The following is a 25,461-nucleotide window of genomic DNA, read 5'->3' on the forward strand; positions in this document are numbered from 1 at the left end:
TAGGAAAAAAACCAAGCTTAAGGTAAAAAAACAATAGCAAACAAAATGTTATTCTTCCCTGTCCCATTATTCTTACACATATAAATAAGAAATCCCTTCATAAATGCTTGCAAAAAGGGGAAGGTGGGAAGAAGTTTTAAAAATACAGAACTAAAAATCTTTGGAAGAGGTTTTGAAAATACAGAACTCCCTTCTCTCCATCTTTGGATGCTATTGATGGATATGTGCCTTTGTGTGAGAAAAATGGAGAACATGAAAACTACCCAGTAAGTATTGGACAGCTGAAAAAGATTAGTTTTAGGAAACACAAGAACTTCTACCTTGTAAGTTTACCATGCTGTGATAGCCTTTCAGTCTGTGGTGATAGGATGCTGCTTCCGGCATGGTTTGAACCACTGTTTCCTGTACCTGAGCTTAGGTCATGTTAGGGCATGCGTCTGCTCTGTTCTGTTTTCCAGGGTTACCACGACGACATTCATAACTGAAGGAAAACCAACACAGAAGAGTTTTAGGAAGATGGGTATGAACTTCTGCATTTAGACTGGCAGAATTACTGACCATTTTATCATTTTTATTCATATATTGAAAGAAATGTTACTTAACAAGAAATGCTCTTGGGAACTTAGAATACATCCTATGAGAAACTGTTCTTTACTTTTATCACAGTAAAGCACCAGTTTTTAAGCCCCAAAAGACATTTAATGTATATTTTTATTCACTCTTCTTTAATAAGCATTAGAAAGCATGGGCATAAAGCCCAAAAAGAAAGGAGTCAGAACCTAATAAGCCAGTTAAAAAGGCAAGAGCCTCACTGATTTTGGGTGATTAGACTAATGTAATGCTTTGGATATGTGACTAACAACATTTATATGAGAATAGTACAGTCAGAAATGTAGAATTTGGGTGGGATTACAAAAAAAGTAAGCTTGTTATCTTTGCAGAGTTCAATGTCTCCACCTTGTCAGGGTTACCAATGCTTCCTGGAAAATACCATTTTTCCCATGGCTTCTTGGAAAATACTACTGTTTTCTTTGGGTTCTTTCCAGGTGCTTTATTGAAGGGTCAGGGTGGAGGAAGAGGAGTATGTTGTAAACAACTTAATTAGGCAGGACAGGCAGTGAAGACTTAATGTGCTTCTGTTCTTTCTACATCTAATTTCTCATGGATATAACTGTGGAGTGGAAAGGATAGTCAGAAAATGTAGTTTTGGCCATTTTCTGATTGTTCTATCACAATAATTCTCAAATATTTTTATCCTGTAGCATTTCCTTCATACCCAAAACCAATGTTTCTAAGACAGTTGGGAAGGACCAAATTTTTTAAATTTCCAATGACCAACAAATACTTTTGTAAAATTCAATAAAAAATGAATTGCCAGAGAAAATATTTTAAATGCAAAGAATAGAAAACATAAGCCTGCAATTTGTATTATTTATTTTAAGACATAAAAATATTCTGTCAAATTACTATTAAAGATGATAGATGTTTCTGTACTTGGTCTTTTTGTAGATTGGAAACAAACTATTCCTAACTACAATTTGAAAGGCACTGTCCCATCAGACATACACACACAAACATAGGACACATACACATCAAAGAAGCACACACCCACAAACTCGTCAGACAAAGTAGAACTAAATTTCTATCCATTTAGAAATAATTTAAATTTGAGTTATTAATTTTTTAAAAATCCACCTCATACAACAAAGATAAGGAAAAAACAATCTTTCACTTCTCCTCTCCTTATCTTGTAGACTCCACCCAGAGAGGCAGGCATCTAACAACAAAATCTTTTAGAAAAGCCCACAATACAGAAACCCGCTATTTAGGGGCTGGGGTTGTGGCTCAGCGGTGGAGTGCTCACCTAGCATGTTCAAGGCACCACATAAAAATAAATAAATAAATAATTTTTAAAAAAGAAACCCAGTATTTACAGATGCACCAGACACAATCAGCCTAAGAAAGACATGCTTGTGCAAACTAAATGCCCAAGAGATGAAATCTAGAATTTCAATTACATTCATCCAACAAACATTTGAGTAATGACTATACACCAGGCACTCTTCTAGATATTAAGGACACTGCAAAGGAAAAAGAGAGACAGAGAGACAAAAGTCCTTCTCAATAAACAAAGGAGATTGAGAATAGTCACCAGTATAGGACTGAAACCAGGAGAGTGAAGTGTACTGCAAAGTAAGGGAAGACAATGTCCAGGAAGGAGGGAGCCATCAGTTGTGTGAAATGCTGCTGACAGGCCAAGTGAGATGGAGACTGGAATCAGCCACTGGATTCAGCAACACTGAGAGTACTTTCAGTGGAATGCTGGGTGCCAGAGCCAGTTGAGGTAGATTTAATAGAAAATGGAAGAAAGGAACTGGGACAATGAATATAAAACTCAAGGGTATTTATTGTAAAGGAACAACAACAACAAAATGATAGGGTAGCTGGAAGGGGGAAGTTGAAGTCAAGAGTTTTTGTTTCTCCAGTGTTTTCTTTTTTTTTTTTTTTAAGAGAGAGAGAGAGAGAATATTTTAATATTTATTTTTTAGTTGTATTTGGTGCTGAGGTTCGAACCCGGACCACACGCATGCCAGGTGAGCGTGCTACCGCTTAAGCCACATCCCCAGCCCCTCCAGTGTTTTCTTAAGAATAAGTTAATGTTAAGATGCAATATATTAGGGGCTGTAGCTCAGTGGCAGAGTACTTGCCTAGTATGTATGAGGCACTGGGTTTGATCCTAAGCACTACATTAAAAAATAATAATCAATTAAATAAAGGCATGTTGTCCATCTACAACTATAAAATTTTTTTAAAAAGGTGCGATATATTAATTTACATGAGGAACTCTAACTGGCAAACAGACTACTAGTAGTTGTGAGATCAGTGTTTTCTCTGTATTTAGAGAATCAACTTAAAATTACAAGATTGCTTAGTAAGCATTGATAATGGTGCGATCTTGACCAAAGATTTCAACTATGAAGGGTCTCAAGCTTTCATCTATACTAGAGGGAAAGAAGTACTGAGTGGACCAGCTGCTTTTATCAGCTGGACAGGGCATGCCCCCTTGACAAATCCCATAGAAACTCTAACCATCCACTCACTCTTTCATTTAAGAAACACCACCAAGCACCTATAATGCGCCTGTCTACTAGGGATACACATCCAGCAAAACAAGCTTTGCCTTCAGAGAGCTCATAGTTCAATAAAGCACGTAGACAAGTGAATGAATAATTACAATGTCATAGAGTTAAAAGAGATGCATGTACATATATGGGACAGAAATGAATTAAGCAGTCTACTAGTGGAGATATTTGGATCATTCATGAATTTTGGGATTTTGCCATTATAGAGGGATATTAAGAATTTCAATAATACCTCATCCAGAAATATTTGATAGCTATCATATTAACACCGTAGGAAAAGCTATCAAATAAAAGGGAAAGCTATTGTATATCTCTCCATTTTAACTGATTGAATAATCAAGAAAAGGAACCTAGACTGAAGACAGGCAGGTTGGAAATTCATCTGACAAATATATATTGAAATTTATTATGTCAGGGCATGGTTCCAAAGATTCTGGTTATTTGTTTGTTTGTTTTTTATTTTTTGGTACCAGGGATTGAACTCAGGGGCACTCAACCACTGAGCCACATCACCAGCCCTATTTTTGTATTTTATTTAGAGACAGGATATCACTGAGTTGCTTAGCGCCTTGCTGTTGCTGAGGCTGGCTTTGAACTCCTGATCCTCCTGTCTCAGCCTCCTGAATTACTGAGATTACAGGTGTGCACCACCACACCTGGCTAATTCTGGTTTTTAAAGCTTGTATTTTAGCAGGGGAAACAGTCAACATTAAACATATAAAGAAATATATTAGTATGTTTGAAGGCAGTAAGCCCCATGGGTGTGGGTGTCAGAGAAGGTTAACAGGTAAGAAGATTTTGGAAAACTGGAATCGTATATGGGGTGGTTGAGGAGAGTATCAGTTGTAATTTTAAGTTGTTATGAGAATTTCAAAACTTCTCAGTGGAAAGATTTGAAGGTGAGGGAGTTAGCTCTCTGGTTATTTAGAAAAAAAGCATTTTAAGCATTAGAATAGCCAAGGTGCTAAGGCAGAAGTGCAGTTGGGCTGCAGCAAGATGCAGAGGAACTTCTTAAGATGTTCTTTATTTATTTACAAATAAAGATGTTGTGTCCACTGAAAACTTAAATATTAAAAATTCTCTCTCTCTCTTAAAAAAAAAGAGATATATTTTGAAGATACCCATAAAGTTTCCTGATGGAATATATTTGGGTGAAAGGAGGGCTCGATGAATCAAGATTTTTTTTTAATCTCACCAATTAAGGTGGGAAAGACTGTAGGTGTAGGAGCGAAGGGAACAACCGGTTCTACTTTGGACATACTGAATTTAAAGTCTAGTGGAAATCTATAGCACCTCAGTTCCTCTTGATCTTGCTTGCCTGTGGGCCTTCAGCCACTGGTCAACCTACTCAGGTAGTAGCCCCCGACAGTGCTCTGACTCATGCCCAGGTCTCTTTTATCTTTTAAGAGTCTATACATACGCCTCTTGTGGAGGTATGTTTGCACTAGGGCAAGGGTTAGCATTCTTTTAACTGAATCCTGACCCTCTCCCCTGATTTACTGCTTTTTCCCCACCCTTATTTCCCTGAGATTTGACTCCTTAATAAAATAGCAGCACAGAAACTTTTGCCTCAGGTTCTGCTTTCTGATGGAACACAAGCTGGAACAACATTCTAGTGGTTATATGAGTTAGTTGTTTAAATGAATCTAGAATTTGGGAGAGTGATTTGGGGAAAAAAGGTAATTTTAATCACTGTCAACACAGACAATAGTATTTATAATGAGACTAGATGAGAACACAAAGAAGTGATCAAAAAAGACAAATGTCCGGTAGAGAAGTTGAAGGTTTAGTTTTTTGATAGTAGAGATGATGTTTTGTTCACTGCCAGGGCCCCAGTTTCTAGAAAATTAAAAAAAAAAAAAAAAAAAACATAGTAAAAAGTCGGTGCTCAACAGATATTTTTAGAATAAATAAGTCATCATGGCCTTGGGGTTAGGTAGGAAAGAAAATCAAGTCATGAGAGGTGATGAACTAGGAAAGACAGGGTTCCTAGAACTTAAACTTTGTGAAGGTGAAAATAAGATTCAACAGCAGGAGGAAAAAAAAAATAAAAACAGGAAAAGGAAGCCATGGTTAGCAAAAAGTTCTCATATACCACTTTTTCCTTGAAAACTTTTATAAGCATCTCATGGGACCTTCCCTTTTTTGCTGCCTCTTTCAAGATATTCATCTATATTTAACTGTGTTAAGTTATACCCATGTGCTTCCCTCTACTTTGATCTGTTTCTTCTCCTTAATATTGACCATATATATCTTCAAAATTGGGAAAATGAATTTTAAAATGAAGTGGCTTCCAAGTCCCAGAGACAAAAATCGGATGCTGAAAGTTTAACCTTTCCAGTTCATGTCTGTTTTATGGAGAGGCTGGAGTAGAATAAATGAAATTAGGAGACTGAATTTCAAATCTGGACTAAATCCAACTGAGTAAAATAACCTGAGTTTGAATGAATGGATAACTGAATGAATAAGTGAATGGGTCAAGTTAAATGAGTAGAGGCCACTAAAACAAAAATCAAGAGGAACATGATTTATTAACTTGAGTCCCACTGGTTTTATAGAATGGCACAAGTGAAAAAGGGAAGCAGGCTTGCAATTATAAAGCATGTAGGATTAGCAAAATAATAGAGATGTGATAAAGACTTCATGAAGATTAGTGTAAATAAAAGAGAAGAATAACCATGAGAAAATCTTAGGATAAAAAAATCATATTTGGTGGATTAATATAGACTATGGGTAGAACATTCCAAGACTTTGGTATTGTGTATAGGGCCAGGGCAAGAAAAGGGGCAGGAAAATAATGAACTCAATTTTGAAAATGTACTAAAAATTATTACATGCCAAACATTGTTCCAAGTGCACTTTACATGTTTGTCTCATTAATCATCAGATTAACACTATTACCATTTTTATTTTAGAAGCAAAAACTGAGGCACAGAGTAAACAATTTGTCTAAAGTCTCTAGCTAGTAAGTGGCTGAACCAGTGCAATGAACTGAATATTTGTGTTCCCCCCAGATACATATGCTGAAACCTTAACTCCCAATATTATGGCATAAGAAGATGGTGAGTTTGGAGGTAACTGGGTCATAAAGGTAGAGCTTTTTTTTTTTTTTTTGTAGTTGTAGATGGACAGAATGCCTTTGTTTATTTTTATGTGGTGCTGAGGATCGAACCCAGTGCCTCATACATGCTAGACAAGTACTCTGCCGCTGAGCTACAGCCCCAGCCCAAAGGTAGAGCTTTTATGAATGTTTATGAATGGGATCAGTGCCTCAAGAGAGCTCTTCCCTCTTTCATCATTTTGAGACTACAAGGAACAAACCATTATCTGCAAACTAGAAGAGGGTCCTCACCAGACCTAACTATGCTGGCAGCCTGATCTCAGATTTCCAAACTCCAGAACCAGAAGAAATAAATTTGTTGTTTATAAGTCACCCAGTCTGTTATTTTATTATAGCACCACCCCACCACAACTCACTGAGAACCAAGATTTGAACCTAAAAAGATGGGATGGGAGGGGGGAGGGAAGAGGAAAAGAAGGCAGTGAGACAGATATGGTCTTTCCCTGCAAAGAAATTCCAGGATAAAAGTATGATAAGTATGATAAATCTGTAAAGTTCAGTAGAGGGAGTGGGTTGAGAGAAGAATTCCAGGGAAAGGGGATGGCATGTGAAAATGCCTTAAGGTGAGAGGCTAGTAGGGAAAAGGGAAATGGCAGAGGGGGCATGATACATGACACAACGATACCTGGAAAAAAAGAAAGATTAATTAATATGGCTGAAGTACTGAGAGTTAGGGGTGGACAGTTGGGCAGGCTGAGAAAAAAGACAAGGAGCTTATATAATGTTCAGCTAGCAAAGGGAAGCCACTGAAGGAATTTAAGAAGGGTAATGACTTGTTCTGATTTACATTTTTAAGATTACTCTGGCAGCAGTGTGGCAAATAGATTGGAATAAGGCAAGAGCAGTTTGGGGGGACAGAGGTTATTTCAGGACTTCAAATAAGAGACAAAAGTAGCTTAGACTAGAGTGGAAGAGAAAAGGTGGCATGGTATCACAGAGGTCAGAAATCCATTTTTTTTTTTTTCAGGAATCTGGAAATTCTGATAGTCCAGATATACGGCCTCTACATGTCTAACTTGCACCAAGCAAATACTCCCAGAGGACACACTTTACAGAGCCTGAGGCTATAGGAAGAGAGTTTTGGAGAGAAACTATAGTTTGATGCCCCAGTTATGCAAACTAGAGTGTACCAAAGGTCACTGGTGAATCTAGAGTTCAAGGTAAGATCTGAGATAGGAATTGGAGAGTTTTGACAGTGAGTATTGAAGCACTGGAAGGGACCACCTAGTAAAGTGAATATTGTGGAACTCAAAAAGAGGATCTGAGCTTAGATCAGCAGATTCCAATATATGAGTTGGATAAAGACAGTGGGGGAATGATATCAAGCATGGTGGTGTGTGCCTGTAATCCCAGTCACTTGGAAGGCAGAGGCTGGAAGATTGCAAGTTCCAGGCCAGTCTCAGCAACTTAGAGACCCCTGCCCTCCCTGTCTCAAATAAAAAGTATAAAAGGACTGTGGATGTAGTTCAGTTGTAAAGCACCCCTGGACACTGGGTTGTATTCCAAGTTAAAAAAAAAAAGTGGCTAAAAAGCAAACAGCAAATATATGTAAAACTGACTTAAGAGCAAAGGGAAGAGTATATTTGGAAGAGGGTGTGATGCAGTGTCAAATGCTGGGATGAAGTCTGGTTGAAAACCATCTGGTTTCACAGACATGAAGCTTGTCTGTTAACAATTCAGAGCCACTTCAGGTGAGTGGTAGGGACAGAATGTGGACCAGAAAGGATAAAGCAGTGGGATATGAGAGAAAATCTATGGGGTAAGAAACAGTTGGAGTTGTTAGTGATCTAGGGAGGTGAGAAATCTTTTTAAAGAAATGAGAGACATTAGCATGTTTAAAACACTGGTGGGGATAGAGCTTGTAAAGGAAAAGCCAAAAATAAAAGGATACTCTTCAGTGTAATGTTTCTGAGAAAGCAGGGATGGAACAGGAAGGGCAACTCTTTGGAACAGAAGTCGTTAAGGGGCGGAGTCCAGAATGAACAGAAATAATTTAAAAACCTGAAAGCCCAGGGAGAGGACTGCAGGGTTCAATAAATAAGAGAATGGAGAGTTATAAGAGAATGGTTGGCCTTGGGCGACCTCAGAGAGCAGTTTGCAGTAGCTTGGAAGCCACGGAAGTCACACTGTCAACTTAGGATGGGTGGGTGAAGTAAAGGGTGTATGGGGTGCAAACCACTGCTGTACGAAACGGCTGAGAAAAGAAAGCGACACAGGATGTTGTCTGAGGGAAGGCGGGCAGGTGGAGTGAGGACAGATTTCCAGTGTCGCAGAGCAGCTTCGGTCAGGACAGGTCACTGCTCTGAGAACTCCGGCTGCGGCTGAAATCACCCAGGGCCTTGCCTCACTGCTGAGCTGAACCCCGCGAGATGACACGACTTCCGCAACCTTCACCCTAGAAAACGAACAGCTCGGCCAGCGGCCACAGCGCTCTCCGAGGCGCTCGGAAAGACGGGAGGTCGGTAAAACTCTTCCCACAGAGGCCCACAACGCCCCGACCCCTCCCGACAGGCAGTCCAGCGCAGTCCCCAGACACCGGGGACGTTGGTCGAGGGGCAGCAGCAGGACTCCCGCATTTCAGCCATGTCGCAGCCCCGGAGGCGCGTCCCAACGTTTGAAAGTTCCCGGGCTCGCGGGGCCAGCGGCTCAGACCCGCCCCGCCGCAGCCGCCCTAGAGCCCGCCACTCACCGCCGCAGGGGCAGGCTAGCGCGGGGGTTTCAACACTACCCACACCCCGGGAATTCCCCACCTGGCCACACACAAACCCCGCTTCCTCCAAATTTCCGCCACCCGGTTTTATGCATTCGAACGCCGTGGAAGGGCTTGAACCGCTCCTCCCACAGAGGGTCTCGGCCCACCTTCTCCTTCCCTCTCCCCGCACAGGCCCTCCGCCTCGCCCGAAGGAGCCCGAAAGTCTTCGGCAATTTTCGCCCCCACCGCGGGGGCGGGGCCGCTCGAGCTGCTCCGGGCTGAGCTCGGCTGTTTCCGTGCGCGGCCGCTGCGCACTCGGCACTGGGCGGCGCTGGCTGGCTCCCTGGCTGCGGCTCCTCAGTCGGCGGCGGCTGCTGCTGCCTGTGGCCCGGGCGGCTGGGAGAAGCGGAGTGTTGGTGAGTGACGCGGCGGAGGTGTAGTTTGACGCGGTGTGTTACGTGGGGGAGAGAATAAAACTCCAGCGAGATCCGGGCCGCGAACGAAAGCAGTGACGGAGGAGCTTGTACCACCGGTAAGAGGAGCAGGAGGAGGAGGCAGGAGCCCGAGAGAGCCGGGGGGACGGAGGGGGGACGGGGAGGCGCCGGACACCCGCGCTCGGGGCCTTCCCCTCGCAGGAGGGGCCGCGGTAAAGATGGAGCCTCCGCCCGAGCCCCACAACATCGCCGCCGCTCGCAGCGAACAAAGAATAATGGCGGCGGACTGGAGCCAGCGGCGGCCGGGGCGGCAGCGACTCTGCCTGCAGCCAGCGGCGGCGCTCATGGCGGGGGGCGGCGGGCGGGGTGGGAGCCGGCGGCCGGGGGTGTGTGCGGGCGGCCGGCCGCGGCGAGCTGGCGCCCGCGTTCCCGCCGCCGGGCTGGGCCGGGCGCGGAGCTGGAGCCGGAGCCGGGAGCCGCCCCGGGGGAGGCTGCCCGCCCGGCCCGGCGCTGCCCCCCGCGCCGCCCGCCGGCCCCCGCCGCCCGACTCGGCCGGGCCGGGCTGTCCTGTCCGCCGGGGCGGCTGCCGCCTGGTGCCTGTGGGGGGTGGAGGAGGAAGAAGGCGACAGTTGAGGGCAGAGGAGGTGAAGGTGCCTGCCGCCTTCTCGGTCGCCTCCGTGTCCGCCGCGCCCGCTTCGCGAGGGGAAGAGCGGCAAAGTCCGACCTGCTGTCCTCTCGGTTCTTTGTGCAATAAAGTTCGAAACCCAAGGTTTTCTCTCGTGCTGTATTTTTTTCTTGCCCTTTCCCCCTGCTCCCAACACCGTTGGGGAAATGTTGTTTTCTGCCCTTCGCTGCTTACTTGAGATGAGAGCTCGTGCTTTTTAAGGGAATTTTTGACTCTTTCCCCCACGCCCCCCCACCCCGCTTAAAAAAAAAAGTAGTCATGGGAATGCATTCTTTTTGAGTGGAAGGGGGTGCTAAGAAAAACAAATTTATAACTTTTTTAAAGAAACTGTTGGGATCTTGTAAAAGGGAAGCTGGTGTTTGAAAACAGTTTCGGTTTTAACCCTTTTCACTAAGGTAATAATCTCTTGAAGTCTATCATTCTGAAACCCTTCTTAGAAACGAATATTAGCCAAAGTACTCTTGTTTTACATCAATTTTTTTGGTGGGGGCGATCTTGCCAAAGGTGTTTGAGTCATCTGGATCTCCCCTCACCCCGGGGTATACCACGTTTCTCCGGTATTTTGTCTAAACTTTAATGAGTAATTAATTTAATACTGTTTATTAAAATGGGCATTATAAAGATCCATTATTTTCTCTGATGCTGTAGATAACTCCACTGGAAGGCCGACAACAATTTAAGCTAAGAAACTTATTTTTTTCCTCTCATGTGGGGAAAGGGGGACCTCATAAGTCATTGATACATTAAAGATTAAAAGGCATTTTTAAAGGACTTGCAGTATGACCTATTTAAATTTGTCATACCTTCTCACGAAATTAAAATTTCTTTCTAGCCGCAGCTTGCATCAGGTCTGCCTTCTAAAGATTTAGTCTAAGATAGTTTTGATTGCTGTCTATTGAAATATTTTACGCTTATTGCTCATTTTCTAATTTAAAGTCCTCCTTACAGTTAGGTATGTGGTTTGAAAGATGAGGTTATTTTTAATATATACCTGTCGCTGTATGATTGAATTGGGAGTGATACATACAAAACTTCTGGTTAGGAATAAATTTATTGATTGGTAATAAGCACTGTCTTCTGATTTTTTTTTTTCCTATCCAAGTCCAAAACCAGCTTTGCATTGCTAATTATTGAATAAAGACAACATTAGCAAATTGTCATTGCCAAGGAAATGAAAAGATACAGTAAAGTGAGTTTTTTTCTGTTAGGATTGGGAAAATTATTTCCAAACACTGAGGAAGTTAAATATAGTATTGATGATAAGTGGTTATTATTTCTTTAAAGATTTTCTACCAACCAGCATCGGTTTAGTAGAATTTTTTTTTCCTTTGTAGACAACATACAACAATGATTATTAAGAGATTATAACAAAATTTTTTTTCTGATGTGCTCTTTCTTTAGTCTTATCCAAAAGATCTTTTAAAGTTTATTTATAGACTCATAATTTGTGATTCTTAGCAATTTCAGGTACTTTTCAAACTTTTATGTTCTTTAATATTTGAACACGCACCTGGAATCTGGTTCTAGAATGTACTTCTACTCTGGGGGGGGGGGGTCAGTAAAAATGCTTCTTTTTTACACCCCTCCTGATGGATACATGTATTTATAGAGCAAAGAGCAAATAAATTCTTAGAATTTGTCTAAAGAAGGATAAAAGAGGACTTCTTTTGGAATTTAAAACTCTTGTGTTACTTCTTTTGCACAAATTATTTTTCATATAAAAGCTTGAAGAAATGTAGAAAACCTGATCCATAAAATTCATTTTTCTGCTTTCCATAAACTCATATTCTTGATTACATCTGATTAGTAGAAACTTTGATTTCTTAGAGAAGTAGCTTATTTTGTTTTTCATTCTAAGATATTTGATTTTGTTTGGGTACAGTATAGTTACAGAGAATGATGTATGTTCCACTTCACCTTATTTCTCCTTTTTTTTCACAGTAGAAAGTATTATTGTAACTTAATGCTTATTAGGGTATCAGTGAAATTTATCATTTCATTTATTCCATAGATATTTTTGTAGCCATACCTACATAATTTTGCTTATAGCCAAGTCCATGAAATAGTCTTGCAAAAATCTTTATGTATGGTGTAACTTCCAATAATGGACTCTTTATTTTGAATAGAGCTCAAATATGAATTTAAGAATGTAACAGATGTCAGGGAGTAGAAAAATGCGGGATTTTTTTTTCTTGCCCATGTGTGAACTAATTTCTACTTCAGAATCACTTAAGACAACATTTTATGGGAATTCAAATATTTATTTAGCACTTACTGTGACAGAGAATGTAGTTGAAAGAACATCTGGTTTAGAATAATCCTAGGCCTGGGTTTGAATCCCATCCTTGCTACTACTGTCATGTACCTACCCTCAAAGAATTTTGTGACCTAGGGTAAATTTTTTTTAAATCTTTCTTAGCTTCAGTTTCTTTATCCATAAGATTAGAATAATAGTACCTGCTTTATAGGGATGTAACATTAAGTACCTGAGGGAAGAATCAACTAATTACAGCTTTTCATCTTGAGCTTTATTTTAACTTCCTCTTTGTGGGACCTTCGGCAAGTTTCTTAACTTATCCATACTTAATCATGTTTAATACATTGGACCAGAAGCTGCTGTAAATCCAAGGATGAATTACACTATATTTCCTCTACCCTCAAGGAACTGTTGTGAACACAATGACTAATAAGGCAGAATACTTTTTTGTTAGAAAGCAATCAGAGGAAAGAGAAATCACCCTTGGTGAAGTAAGGAGGAAGACTGTAATTTTTATATTTTCAGCTTTGTTTTTGGAACATGTAATGTATTCACATGGTTCATAATTCATTTGCATAAAATAAGCAAAATGTCCTGTTCTCTTTCCCCATCACTGAAATGTTGCCTAATTTTTGTCTTTTCAGAGATATTCTATACGTATACAAGCAAATATGTATGTACTGTATCTGCCTTTAAATAAATGATAGCATATTGTACACTCATAATACTCAGTTCCTTTCTCATCCCCAACATGGCTTAACAATTGGTTTGTATCAACATAAAAGACCCTTTTATTTATATAGATATATAAATTATGAAGCATTTCTTTAGGTGGATATGCTTATAACTATTAACCAGTTAGTGAGCTGATTTTATTTTTAGATCTTTTGGACTTTTTAAACAATGAGAATTTGCCATTATGCCATGAAAAACATTTCATTTGAATGAAAAATACAAAATAATTTGTGACCAGAAGTTGATATTTCAACTGCTTTATTTTATTTTTTGCTCCATTTTAAAAAATTTATTTTCACATATACATGACAGTAGAGTATATTTTGACACATTATACATATATGGAATATAACATTCTAATTATGATCCCATTCTTGTGTCTGTACATGATGGAGAGTTACATTGGTTGTGTATATATGAGCTTAAGAAAGTTCCATATGATTCATTCTACTGTCTTTCCTATTCCTATCCCCCTTCCTTCCCTTCATTTTGTCTAATCCAGTGAACTCCTATTCTTCCCCTTCCCACCCTCTCTTTTTGTGACTTAGCATCCACATAGGAACACTCAGCCTTTTTTGGGGGGGGGGGGCAGGCTGGTTTATTCCACTTAGCATGTTAGTCTCCAGTTCCATCCATTTACCATCAAATGCCGTAATTTCATTCTTTGTGGCTGAGTAATATTCCATTGTGTGTGTGTGTGTGTGTGTGTGTGTGTGTATATATATCACATTTTCTTCATCTGTTGAAGGGCACCTAGGTTGGTTTCATAGCTTAGTATTGTGAATTGAGCTGCTATAAACAATGATGTGTTTTTCTCCAGTTTTTAAAAGTTTTATTAAAATCATCAGTATACACAAAGGAGGCAAGCAAGCTGGGTGTAAGAGCTAACTCACAAAGTGAAATTCATCTGAGTTTAACTTTAATTGAGATTCTTACAGTCCTCAAGAGACTGCTTCCTTCAGGTATTCTGGCCAAAAGAGTTTCTAAAGGTCTCTGAAAAGAATGTTTCATATAGTCCAGATTTTTCCCCCTTTAAAAGAAGACAATTTATGGATATTATTACCCAGTAAGGTTGGTTAGTGTACTAGCTTTCTCCCTGCATTCATTGTTTTACATACTCATTAACTTAACTTGATAACCAGGTAATACACATTTCTTCTCATGCACAAAACAAGTTTCAGTGTCTCTCTGTTTTTCTTTCGTGGATCTTCAAAGCAGCATTAAGCTATGGTACATTTTAAATATACATGCTCTTAGGGTATTTATCTTTAAAATACACATGCTGTAAATTTTCTAAGTTGACTAAAACTCAAAAGTGATTACTGATCTAGAGACAAGGACACATACCACTTGTGTTCCAAAAAATTATTAAATAAAACAGTGATTGTGTAATTAATTTTCTGAAGTTGATAGTTAAACAGTTGTGACCATGATGCCAAAGTTTTAATATAAAATTACCTTTTTACTAATATATTTGGGTTTTCCTAGTATATGAAATAAAATGTTGATATGTGCTATTTTTTTTAACCTGGTATTTGATTAATGGCTTTACAAAGCCAGGTGTCTTTTTACAGATTTTGGGGTTGGAGTGGAATAGATGACTGAACTGTGTAAAAGCAGAAAATTTCCTTCTGGAACACATCTGCAGGCTACCAGAGAGTTAAATGATTTTGCAGCGTGTCAACAGAATCAGTGATTACCTCTTGGGGTAGAAGTAAAGGTCATTGAACTAAAGCAACTAACTGATGATGTGAAAATGGCTGTATGTTATTCTTCCAGCTAATTTTAACATATATGCTAGCTCCAGCATTTTATACAAGCCCACACCTAGTCAGCTTATTGAAGTTGTAGGAAGTAAATATGATTTTGAATTTCTTCCACATTATATCTATAAATTTTAGATTTTTGAGATGAAACTTAGGTAAGACAAATCATTTTTTTAAATTCACAATACATTTCTCATCACAACATATGCACACTCTCGAGTCCTAGTTTTTGTTTGTTTTGCATTCTTTCTTTAGATCTGCCAGACAAATTCTTATGAAGATATATTTTATTATATTTTGCCCAGATATTTGAATATTTGGTTATCTATCAACTAGGTTACCAAAATTTTAAAAAAGAGTTAAATGAGAAGATAAATCTAATCTTTCATATTCTGATGTTTATTCCAACAGATAAAAATTGCTAACCTAAAGAAGACAATATCTCCAGTGATGAATAATTATCTGTAATTTGATATAAACACTGTACATCCCCAGCAGTGAAAACTTATTTAAAACTGGCACTTAGTGATTTAGGGTAGTTAACATATCTCAACTTAAAAAAAAAAAAAAAGTTGGGCTGTGCGCAGTGGTGCATGTCTGTAATCCCGGCAGCTGAGGAGGCTGAAGCAGGAGGATCACAAGTTCAAAGCCAGCCTCAGCAAAAGTGAAGTGCTAAGCAACTCAGTAAGACCTGTCTCTAAATAAAATACAAAATAGGCTGGGTTGGCTCAGTGGTTGAGTGCTCCTGAGTTCAATCCCGGGTTACCCACCATCACCCCCCCCCCCCAAAAAAAATAGTTGGGGCTAAGGATGTGGTTTGGTGATAATTGTGCATGACTAGCATGTATGAAGCCCTAGAGTTCCATCCCTAGCACCACACAAAAAATAAATAAATAAACCAGTACTACTCTTTTATAAACTCTTAAATGTTTACGTTGTTTTTTTCTCACTAATGAAGTAAATTAATAAAGAAATTTACCATGCATGAGATTGGCTGTGTGAACAAAGATGAAAACATCTATCAGTTTTCTTTCTCCTGTCAGATTAATCTAGGATCACTAATCTAAATAGAAGCATGTTTGGAGAGGAAGAGGTCAGAGGGATTGATTGAAAGGAGAGAAGACTGACATTTGGCTGAAGAAGAGTTAAGTGAGAAGATAAAATAGCTAGCTAATGACCTTTCCTAGGAGTGCGAAGCAGGTCTAGAAGTTGACTTACAGTAATAAGTTTCTTTCCCAAAGATTAGTGAATTTTCCTTGAAACTTCTGATTTCTTTCATCAGTTTTAAGTGTATTCCTAATGAGCTGGTTATCTGCATGTGAGAGTGGGTTTTAATAGTATATATAATATCTGTATGATAGTATAGATGTTAACTAAAAATGTTTGTAATCCAGCCAAGGGTGAAGAAGCCCCCCCCCCCCTTTTCATTTTTAGTTGTTGACAGGCATTTGTTTATTTATTTGCAGTGCTGAGAATCAAACCCAGTGCCTCACACATGCTAGGCAAGTGCTCTACCTCTCAGCCATAACCCCAGCCCCAAATGAGTCATTTTGAGTGTTTTATCCTTGTTCATATAAATGGTAATAGGAGGCTCAGAAGTATCTTGTTTTAGAACACCATAGTGAAGAAATAATAGTAATACATGGACTTTGTGTACTGCCATTTGTCTAATTATTTATTCATTGAACCTTCATTGGCCATGAGCTTATTATAATTGGTAAAATGATCACAAGAAATTTTATTTGGTATTTATAGAAACAATACCTGGGTATTAAATGAAGATTGTGCTAGTTTTTATAAACAATAAAGCCTGAGGTACAGCTCCTACCCTTAAAGTATTTGATGCAACAGTGGGGATGATACTTAAGGAAGAATGTTTTTTATTTTAGTGGCAGAATATCAATTTTCACTGTTCCCTTGAAGAATTGTAAAGTTTAGAATAGAAGGGGCTTTGTGGGGAAAGTAGAATTTAAATAGAATTCAAAAGAACTTGAATAGGGAGGTAAAAGTGTATTTTAAAGCATTGAAAGAGACAAAAATGAAGGAACTGAAGTAGAATGAGCTTACTATGAATATGTACAGAATTGGTAAAGAAAGATTATGGATTCATATTAGGAATCCTGACTTTAAGGAAGGGAGCTTTAAATACATAAGAGGGAGGAAAGGTAAATACAGAGGAATTATGTGATCAATTAGCCTAAAATGTAGATTTCCTGACTTCCAGGTATTTTAGTTTAAAAATGGACCTTAGAGACTGTTTATCAGCTTCATTGAAATATAATTCACATGCCATACACTACATCCATTTGATGGTATAATTCATTGGTTTTAGTTTGCATACAAAGTGGTGCATCTATCACCATAGTCAACCTTAGGACATTTTCACTACCCCAGAAAGGAACACCACATCTCCTAGACATCCCTGATAATCTCCCTATATGCCAGTCCTAGGCAGCTGTTAATCTCCTTTCTATCTCCAGATTTGCACATTCTGGACATTGCATATGAATAGAATCATATTGTTCATTGTGATTTACTTAGCATAATGTTTTCAAGTTCATCCATATTGTAGTATCAGTTTCATTTTTATTACCAAATAATAGTCCATTTTCTGAATATTCAGCATTTTATTCACTCATTAGTCATATGCATTTGGATCTTTTGACTAAGAGACACTTATGTGGACATGTTTTCTTTTGGGTATATATATCTAGGAGTGGAACTGCTAGGTTATGTGATTACTACACTTAACTGTTTGAAGAAATAACAGACTGTTTTCCAAAGCATCATAAATTTTTATTTAACTGTTTCAGGTATTTTCTAAATATCTATAAAAGCCCAACAAACAGGATCCCATTATTTAGTGAAAAATAACTAAAGCCACTAATGTATATTTGGAGTTATACGCCACCTCCTAGTTTTCCCCCTATTCTGTGTTCATATTCCTTTTCGGGAGTGACTGATGAAAAGCAAAGTTGAAAATCAGGAAATGAAAACTTTGAATCAAACATTTTAATTGGATTTACCATTGAGGATTTATTTATTATTATAAGAGTATTCATGATTTCAGTGTGGGCATAATATATTACTCATAAACTATACTGTACTGGGGAGTTCATCTACAGACTTTTATGCATGAAGGGAGTAATGATTCTTCATTTTTAACGAATGACTAAACTGAGTTCTGGAGACCTTAACTAAGGTATTTGCTGTGTAAAAGCCTCATAGTAAATCAGAGTCGTCTTCATTCTTTTGTAGCATTCTTTCTAGTTTTCAAGGCTCTTGTCTTATTATGACTACTGAAATTTTTGTTCATAAGCAGTATTAGTTTGGGTTTATAAGTAGCTCACTTGAAATATTTTACCAAGTTATGGAAAAATGTATTTATTTCATTATGTTATTAATCAGATCTGTTGATCAGTATAAAGATTAAGTGGCCAGCTCATGTTTTCCTTTTTTCCATAATTCATTGTATTCTGTCATTTCCAATTAGAAGTTTATATTTTTAAATCACTTATTACATGTTTGAAGGGAATTTGTAGGTAAATTGGTCATAGGATTAGTTTGTACTTGTCAAGCTTTTTTCATATATTGTACATCTTTTGTCTCTTGTTAGATTGTAAGCCCTTTGAGGAAAAGACTCTTGTATGCTTTATGCTATTGCCCCATAGTTTTCAACAAAACACTTATGTAGGAGGTCCCGACATTTCTTTCATGAATGATTTCCTATTAGAGGGTCACCAATTTGAAAGGAAAGGTTAAAAGCAATCCTGGCGCAGATTAAAGGAAGCAGACATGCATGTTTTGGTCAGTTTAAACCTAATAAACTTAGATACTTTTTTAAAAAACATTTTTTAAATATTTATTTTTTAGTTGTAGTTGGACACAATACCTTCATCTTATTTATTTATTTTTATGTGGTGCTGAGGATCAAACCCGGGGCCTCACACGTGCTCTGCTGCTGAGCCACAACCTCAGCCCAGATACTTTTTTTTTTTTAACTGAGGAAATTAGATTTATTTTCCAGTACTACCCTCCTCTGAAACACAAGAATAGCATATTATGTTAATCAAAATGATCTTTCCAGAAGTCAGGCCCATGGTGGTAAAAAAATAGTTGCTGTACCTGCAAGGTTAAACTTGATGCTGATTGTTTCAAGATTAAAAATAGAATACTTGACCTTGAAGTGAGTTTTTTGTCTAAACTGTCCAAAGAGGAAAATATTTTGTATGGTACTATAATGATAGATGCATGCCATTATACATTTGTCCAAATCCGTAAAATGTACAAGCACAAGAGTGAACTCTAATGTAAAAGAAACAAAAACAAACTATACATAAAGTGCTGTTGACTGCATGTCATTTTTCGGCCTTATGGTTTAGCCATGGACAATTTTTAAATATAGTCCAATATATCTTTGTTATCTTGAGTTCTTGGGCTTTTTTCTTTGCTGCCTGACTAGTGAGCAGCATGTAATTGAAATAATTTGCATTATTGCTTCGTAGTCTATGCAGTTTCATTGCCAAATGCGTAGTTTTTATAATACTGAGAGCTATGTGGTGTAACATCTCCAGTTCTCTGTGAAGTCAGGTAAAACCAGAATTCCTGTCATTATGACTCCTAGCATAACATGTGCTGAATTTTTCACTCTTCCGTGTCTGATTTGTAAATAATTCACCATTTCAAATATTAGTTCAAAACAGAAACCAAAAACACTTGGCTATTTATTTCCCATTTGAATGTAGTGATTTCACATAGTCACTTAGGTTTGTTAAGTAAATGGAATAGTAGGCTATAAATATTTAAATTTAGGGTATAACTTTTTGAGTCCTTACAGTTTCATCATTGAGCTAGTTTATAAAGCAAAACTTAACATAATAATGAAGATAGCTTTACCTGTAATTCAACATAAATGTAGCCTATATAAAAGTAACTATATTGGAAGTGTATAATCTTTTAAAAAAAACTAGCTTCAAAAAGCCATGTAGTAGCACTTCATACCTCAACATTTCTTGAAAGCTACAAACATATTAGGTGGGTGTTTATAATAAAGGGGAATGGGAAGAGATGGGATAAAAATGTTACCATCTAAAATAATGCATAGTCATGGTTGCTGCTTTGCTAAGCAACACTGTCTCTTGGTGACCAGATACATGAAAGCTTGTTTCAGAGCTACCAGTAGTCTTACCTCAGGGAAAACAAGGCAAGTAAATTTTGCCAGTATTTTAAAAACAAGAATAAAAATTTTGATTTGAGAAAGTGCTAAAGTTTTCTTGTTGAAAGTTCTATAGACTTAGTCGTATATTCAGAGATGTCCATCATAAATCATGCAGTGTTTCCGTAAATCACATAACATTTTTCTGATTCACTTCTGTTAAATACTAACTTTGAGGAAAGTATCTTTTTCATAAGGTGTGCTACATGCTTTAAAAATAGACTTTATTAAAGTTGATAGTCAAATATCCTGGTAATCACAAAACTACAAAAATCATAAAATATGTTGAAACCAAACCATTCACTGAGTTAAATCAAATTAGTGAATAAATTGGGAAATTTGTTTATTAAATAACATTGCAAAGATTTCCTTTTGCTGTGTGCCCCTCTTTTTTTTTTGCTGGTGGTGGTATGGTGAGGTTTTACTAGTGTTTAATAACACAAAGAATTTATGAAAGTATGTAAGGAAATCTTTAAGCTTGTTCTTGTTTTTGTCTTATAAATAATTTAAATGTCATCAAGTCATGGAGTTAACTTCATATTACAACTTTTCTTGACTTCTAATATGAAGATAAGAGCCTGAAAGGAAGACTTGTTCCCATGAAAGACAGACAAACCTTGGTAGGAGCACAGAGAAAACTTTCTGAAAAATGTCAGAATTTTTTTATTCTGATAAACACACTGGTTTATTTTATTTAAACACATTCCTGTTTTTGACTTCTTCCTTTAAGATGTATATCACCTTATTTTGTTGTGTAATCAGTCTATACATTATACAGATGAGGCTGACATATGTTTTGTTGGGTGTGGATATGTGTTTGTACACATGTGCATACATACTCGTACAGTATTTGAAAATCCTTTGTTTCCTCTTTGGTTTCAATGAAGGTATGCCGTATTTAACACCAGTAAACTATTGTTAGCATCAGAAATGTGGAGCATTGCTAAATTTGCGGTATTGATTGACTACAGATTAGACATAAAGATAAATGACAAATATGTCTAGGTTAACATTGTTGTTGATTGTTTCTTGGAAAGTCTGTTGTTTAGTACCTGAACTTTCTTTAGTAAATTAGTCATAATACATAAAAAAATTAAGACATGTCAAAGGATGTGTTAACAAAGCTTTGAATCAGTTATCCTGAAAACTGAGTACAGAAACAAAATAACTATAAAAGATTATGTATCACATGTAGGTGTTTGAGGGCATACTTCTGCAGAATATTTTTAGTTAAGGTAGTTGACAGTGACAATAAAACAGTCATTTAGTTTTAAAATAATGTGCCCAAATATGCCTTTTGCTATGAATAAACCGGAGACTTTGGAGTTTTACTTATGTGATCATCTTAAATCCCTGAAATTGGTGAGAGTTCCAGAGTTCTCCACTTGCTAGTGTGCAGAGGAAGCTTTTCCCCTCATTTTTAATTGAAGTCGTTTCCATTAAAAACAACAACAACAATAAAAACAACCCAGAATGTGTTTCATTAATTACAAAGGCATTGTTTCTTCTTTAGCCAAAATTTACAGTTTATTTCTCTGAATACTTACCCCATCCAAAACAGGATTAAAGTTGTCATAAATTAAGGGGGATTAAAAAGTTGACTGTGGAGAAGGTAGGCTTATTTTTCGTAAATTACAATGTTAAGAATCTTAAGGACTGGAGCATTTCTTAAAGGTCAATACATTATAGGGAAAACAACAAATTGAAGATATACAGCATTCCTTTTATTAGTGATTTTTAGCAAAAAATGGTGATATGGGCTTTCTTTGGTAAGCTTTAATTTGCAGATTGGAGATTTGTGTTAACTTTCTATAGACAAATAGGGAATTAGTACTGTCAGAATTAGTCCCTTTTTCAGTATAGTCCTGTATAGATGAATTTAAATGCTACCTTGTCAGTAAAGGTCATTGATTAGCCTTTATAATATTGAAAATCAATTCAACATCTTTCCCAACTTTATTTTTCTACACAGTTCTCACCATCTGACTTGTACATTTTATGTTTGTTTCCTGCCCCCACCTGCTAGATATAGTCTCTAGAAAGTCAAACTTTTTCTAAAGATTCATTTTATTCATTGTTTTATCTCCAGAAGCTTGAACAATGCCTGATACATATTCAGATATGATACTTTAAAACAAGACATCTATAATGTAAATTGACAAAAATATTAGACTTTATTTTAGTTTTAGTAAAGTGTATTGTTCACTTATGGCAGATTCCCCCAGGTATTGCTATATAGACTAGAAGCAAAATCCATTGCATTTATAAAAGTTCTAAACCAAATGACTTTAAGAGACAATATTATTATTATTTTTTTTAGTTGTTGATGGACCTCTATTTTAATTATTTATTTGTGGTGCTGAGAATCAAACCCAGTGCTTTACATATGTTAAGTAGGTGTTCCACCACTAAGCTATGACCCCAGTCCTGAGACTCATTCTTATATTCTTATTTTACCTGTTGCTTTAGAGTGACCATTCTGTATTACTGTTGTTGTTTTTTTCTTGTTTTCTATGGAAAGTCTGATGCCAACCACTGACTTTCACCTTTTTCTTAAGTTCTATATATAGTTTCAGCCTTTGTTTATGTACCATTTTTTTATCAGAAAAGTCACTTTTCTGATAAGTTTATTAATTGTTTATTAATACTCCAGGTTTATTAATACTGTTTTCATTCTTAATGCCTCTTTGGAATTTCACTACTTTCATGACTACTATATATTCTCTTACTTCAAAGGTCATGGAAACATTCATTTGACACTTTACCTAAACTAAAACTTTTAAATACCTGTTATTATCTTCACTGTGGAAAGGTGCAAAAGTAATTTAGCCCTTTACTCTTAGTAAACCTCAACAGATTAATAATTTCTTAGCGCTTTCTTAGATGGAAAGGAATAATTGCTTGTTTCTTTTTTTTTCTAATTGAGAAAAGGGACTATTTAATTGTTTAATAACTGTAACAGTAGTTATGACCTGAGCAATGTAGTAAGACACTGTCTACCATGTGAAACAGAGGCTCTTTATTGGATGATGGTCTGGTCTTGTAGCACTTTTTAAAGTACTATCTCAAAATTCTATTACATTCTCATGATAATGCTTAAATGATGATACCACTGTCCCAAATCAGGAGACTAGGTGACCTATTTTTAACGAATCTATCTTCCTTTACAGTGTAAATTTGCATCCTTCATTACAAAGTACTTCCTTAGTAGTAAATATTATTTTCTTATATGGCCTGTGTAATTATGTGTATGTACCTACCTCTCATGTGGTCTTAGTTCCTAAGATTAGAAGATTTAAAATTGAAGCGAGGACTTTTAACCCATCCTTTTTGTTCTTACAGATGAGGAAACTGAAACAAAATTTAAAGTAATTTATCCAGCAGCCACTTGGTGACAGTGCCGCTTGGCAACAAATCCAGCTCCACCAAGGGTTAGGCTCCTTCCCCCAACTACCTACAGCAGTATTCTTTTTTCCTCAAGATAGGGGAGTAATACTACAGAATTGCTTCACTTTACTTTCCAAATTAAGAGGTAGAATTCTGAGGACCATGATAGCAAAATGGTATGTATGTATCTTTGTGAACTGATTTTTTTCAAAAGTTATTTTTAAAAAATAATTTTAAAAATTATTTCTTTGAGGCATGGCACTGTTATCAATTCACAGTTTCTTAAGGATTAATCTCTCTTTAATTTTTTAGGATAAATTGTGAACATCCCTAAATCTTAAACATCGATTCCAAATAAATTTTAAAATTCAGAATAATTGGAAGAACAAAAATCACAAAACTATCAGGCCTATGTTTTATTTTCAGATTCATTCTGTTTCTCATATTCCAGGCTCAGTATTCATACAGCATTCTGTGTTCATATGTACCTGGTATTTTTCTTATTTTAATGCATTTTTCAGTGTTGGTCCTCCGCACCCCCCAAGATTCCCCAAAAGCTTGCATTTGTTTAGTGAATTAGCAGTCTTCAAACAACCTTAGCAACCCATGTACTGGTTCTAATTAAGCTAATCCTATGTCTGGATATAGCACTGCTGTCTAGATTGATACTAGATTAATAGAAAAACTGAAAATTCTGTACCTGATACTTGCTGTACAGTCTCTTCTCCCCATACCTGAAGATGTAAACAAAAAGAGCAAAAGCTTTCAAAGACCTGAATTAATGTATTTACTTTAAATGTGAGTTTTTTCCAATTGGGAGACTGCTTTTTTATTACCTTCAAGTTGAAAAATATAAAAGTAGTATCTGTTTTAGTTGTGTCTTAAGAGTTTGTTATCTGAAACAGTCGTTTCTCCTGAAATAATTCTTACCAGCACTTTGAGAAAGGCCTAAATTTTCCAGCAAAAGACTGTATTTCTGCTATTGCCCAAGTGGGTGGTATTTACTGAAGCTAAAGGTTTTTAAAACTAAGGCTGTCTCCTACCCTGAAAATTTATAGGCCATCTGAACTAAAGGATAAAATATTAGAAGTTTAAATGATGACTTATATTCCTTGGAAATTTTGCACCTTAAAAAAGGGGGGGCGGATATAATCCAATTAAGGAGGGAAGTAAGATGAAAGCTTTCTGTTTTTAATGTGTCTTTGTACCTATTAATAATTAATGGCTTTGTTCCTTCATTAAAATATAGTGATAAATCCTTTTTTTTTTTTTTTTAAGAGAGAGAAATTTTTTAATTTTTTTTTTTTAGTTTTTTTCCGGCGGACACAACATCTTTTTTTTTTTTTTTTTTTTGGTATGTGGTGCTGGAGGATGGAACCCAGGCCGCACACATGCCAGGCAAGCGCGCTACCGCTTGAGCCTCATCCCCACATCCCCAGCCACCCCCCCCCCCTTTTTTGGAAACAAAAAGATGTAAAGATGCCCTATGCCTTAAATTAAAACAAAAACAAAGCTAAGTAGTCTCCATATATTAGATTTAAGAATATGATCTATCTATGCTTTAGACTGCTTTTAACCAAATGGTAGAGAGAAACTGCATGTGGATAACAGTATAACTAAAAAAAAACATGGCTTGGAGTGAAGTCTTTTAAAATTGTTATGTATGTTTTACCAACTGTGATAAATTTGTATTTGTTTTCATTCTTGTTTAAAGTGATGATTTAGTGGAGAACAACTTATGGAGTCTATTTACTTTGTCCCATACTGTTGAATGGATTCATTTATTTGTTTTATTGTTATTGAGATTAAGTATTTTGCTTTCATATGCCATCCCCCACTACCACCACCACCAAAAATGTAGATAACTTTTAGGAGAGATGAACTGTTGTTATTGTTGTTGTGTATTACATTTGACATTTTTTTAAAAGATTTTTGTATTTTAAAAGAGCACAGATTGTAAGTATACCTGGTATAACAGCTGAGAGAATTATGTCAAATGATGATAACCAAAGTTATTTGATAATTT

General features: G+C 37.0%; 1 protein-coding gene across 6 annotated transcripts in view; it reads left to right on the forward strand.

Moving 5' to 3' along the window:
* The first annotated feature begins 8,589 nt into the window (after positions 1-8,589).
* Creb1 (cAMP responsive element binding protein 1) overlaps positions 8,590-25,461 on the forward strand; it is a 64,625-nt gene continuing 47,753 nt past the window's right edge. For 3 of the 6 annotated variants that reach the window (XR_006855863.2, XR_006855865.2, XM_058578224.1), the window contains exon 1: positions 9,352-9,488. The gene's annotated coding sequence lies outside the window, so the exon portion shown is untranslated. Of the gene's footprint in view, positions 8,723-9,243; positions 9,489-25,461 lie in introns of those variants that run through there. The other 3 variants (XM_046463114.2, XM_058578226.1, XM_046463115.2) reach the window with 3 other exon arrangements.

Source organism: Marmota monax, unplaced genomic scaffold (genome assembly GCF_021218885.2).
Source record: "Marmota monax isolate L192 unplaced genomic scaffold, Marmota_monax_Labrador192_F-V1.1 WCK01_AAM20220418_F8-fsc00095, whole genome shotgun sequence".
Classification (NCBI taxonomy): Eukaryota; Metazoa; Chordata; class Mammalia; order Rodentia; family Sciuridae; genus Marmota; species Marmota monax.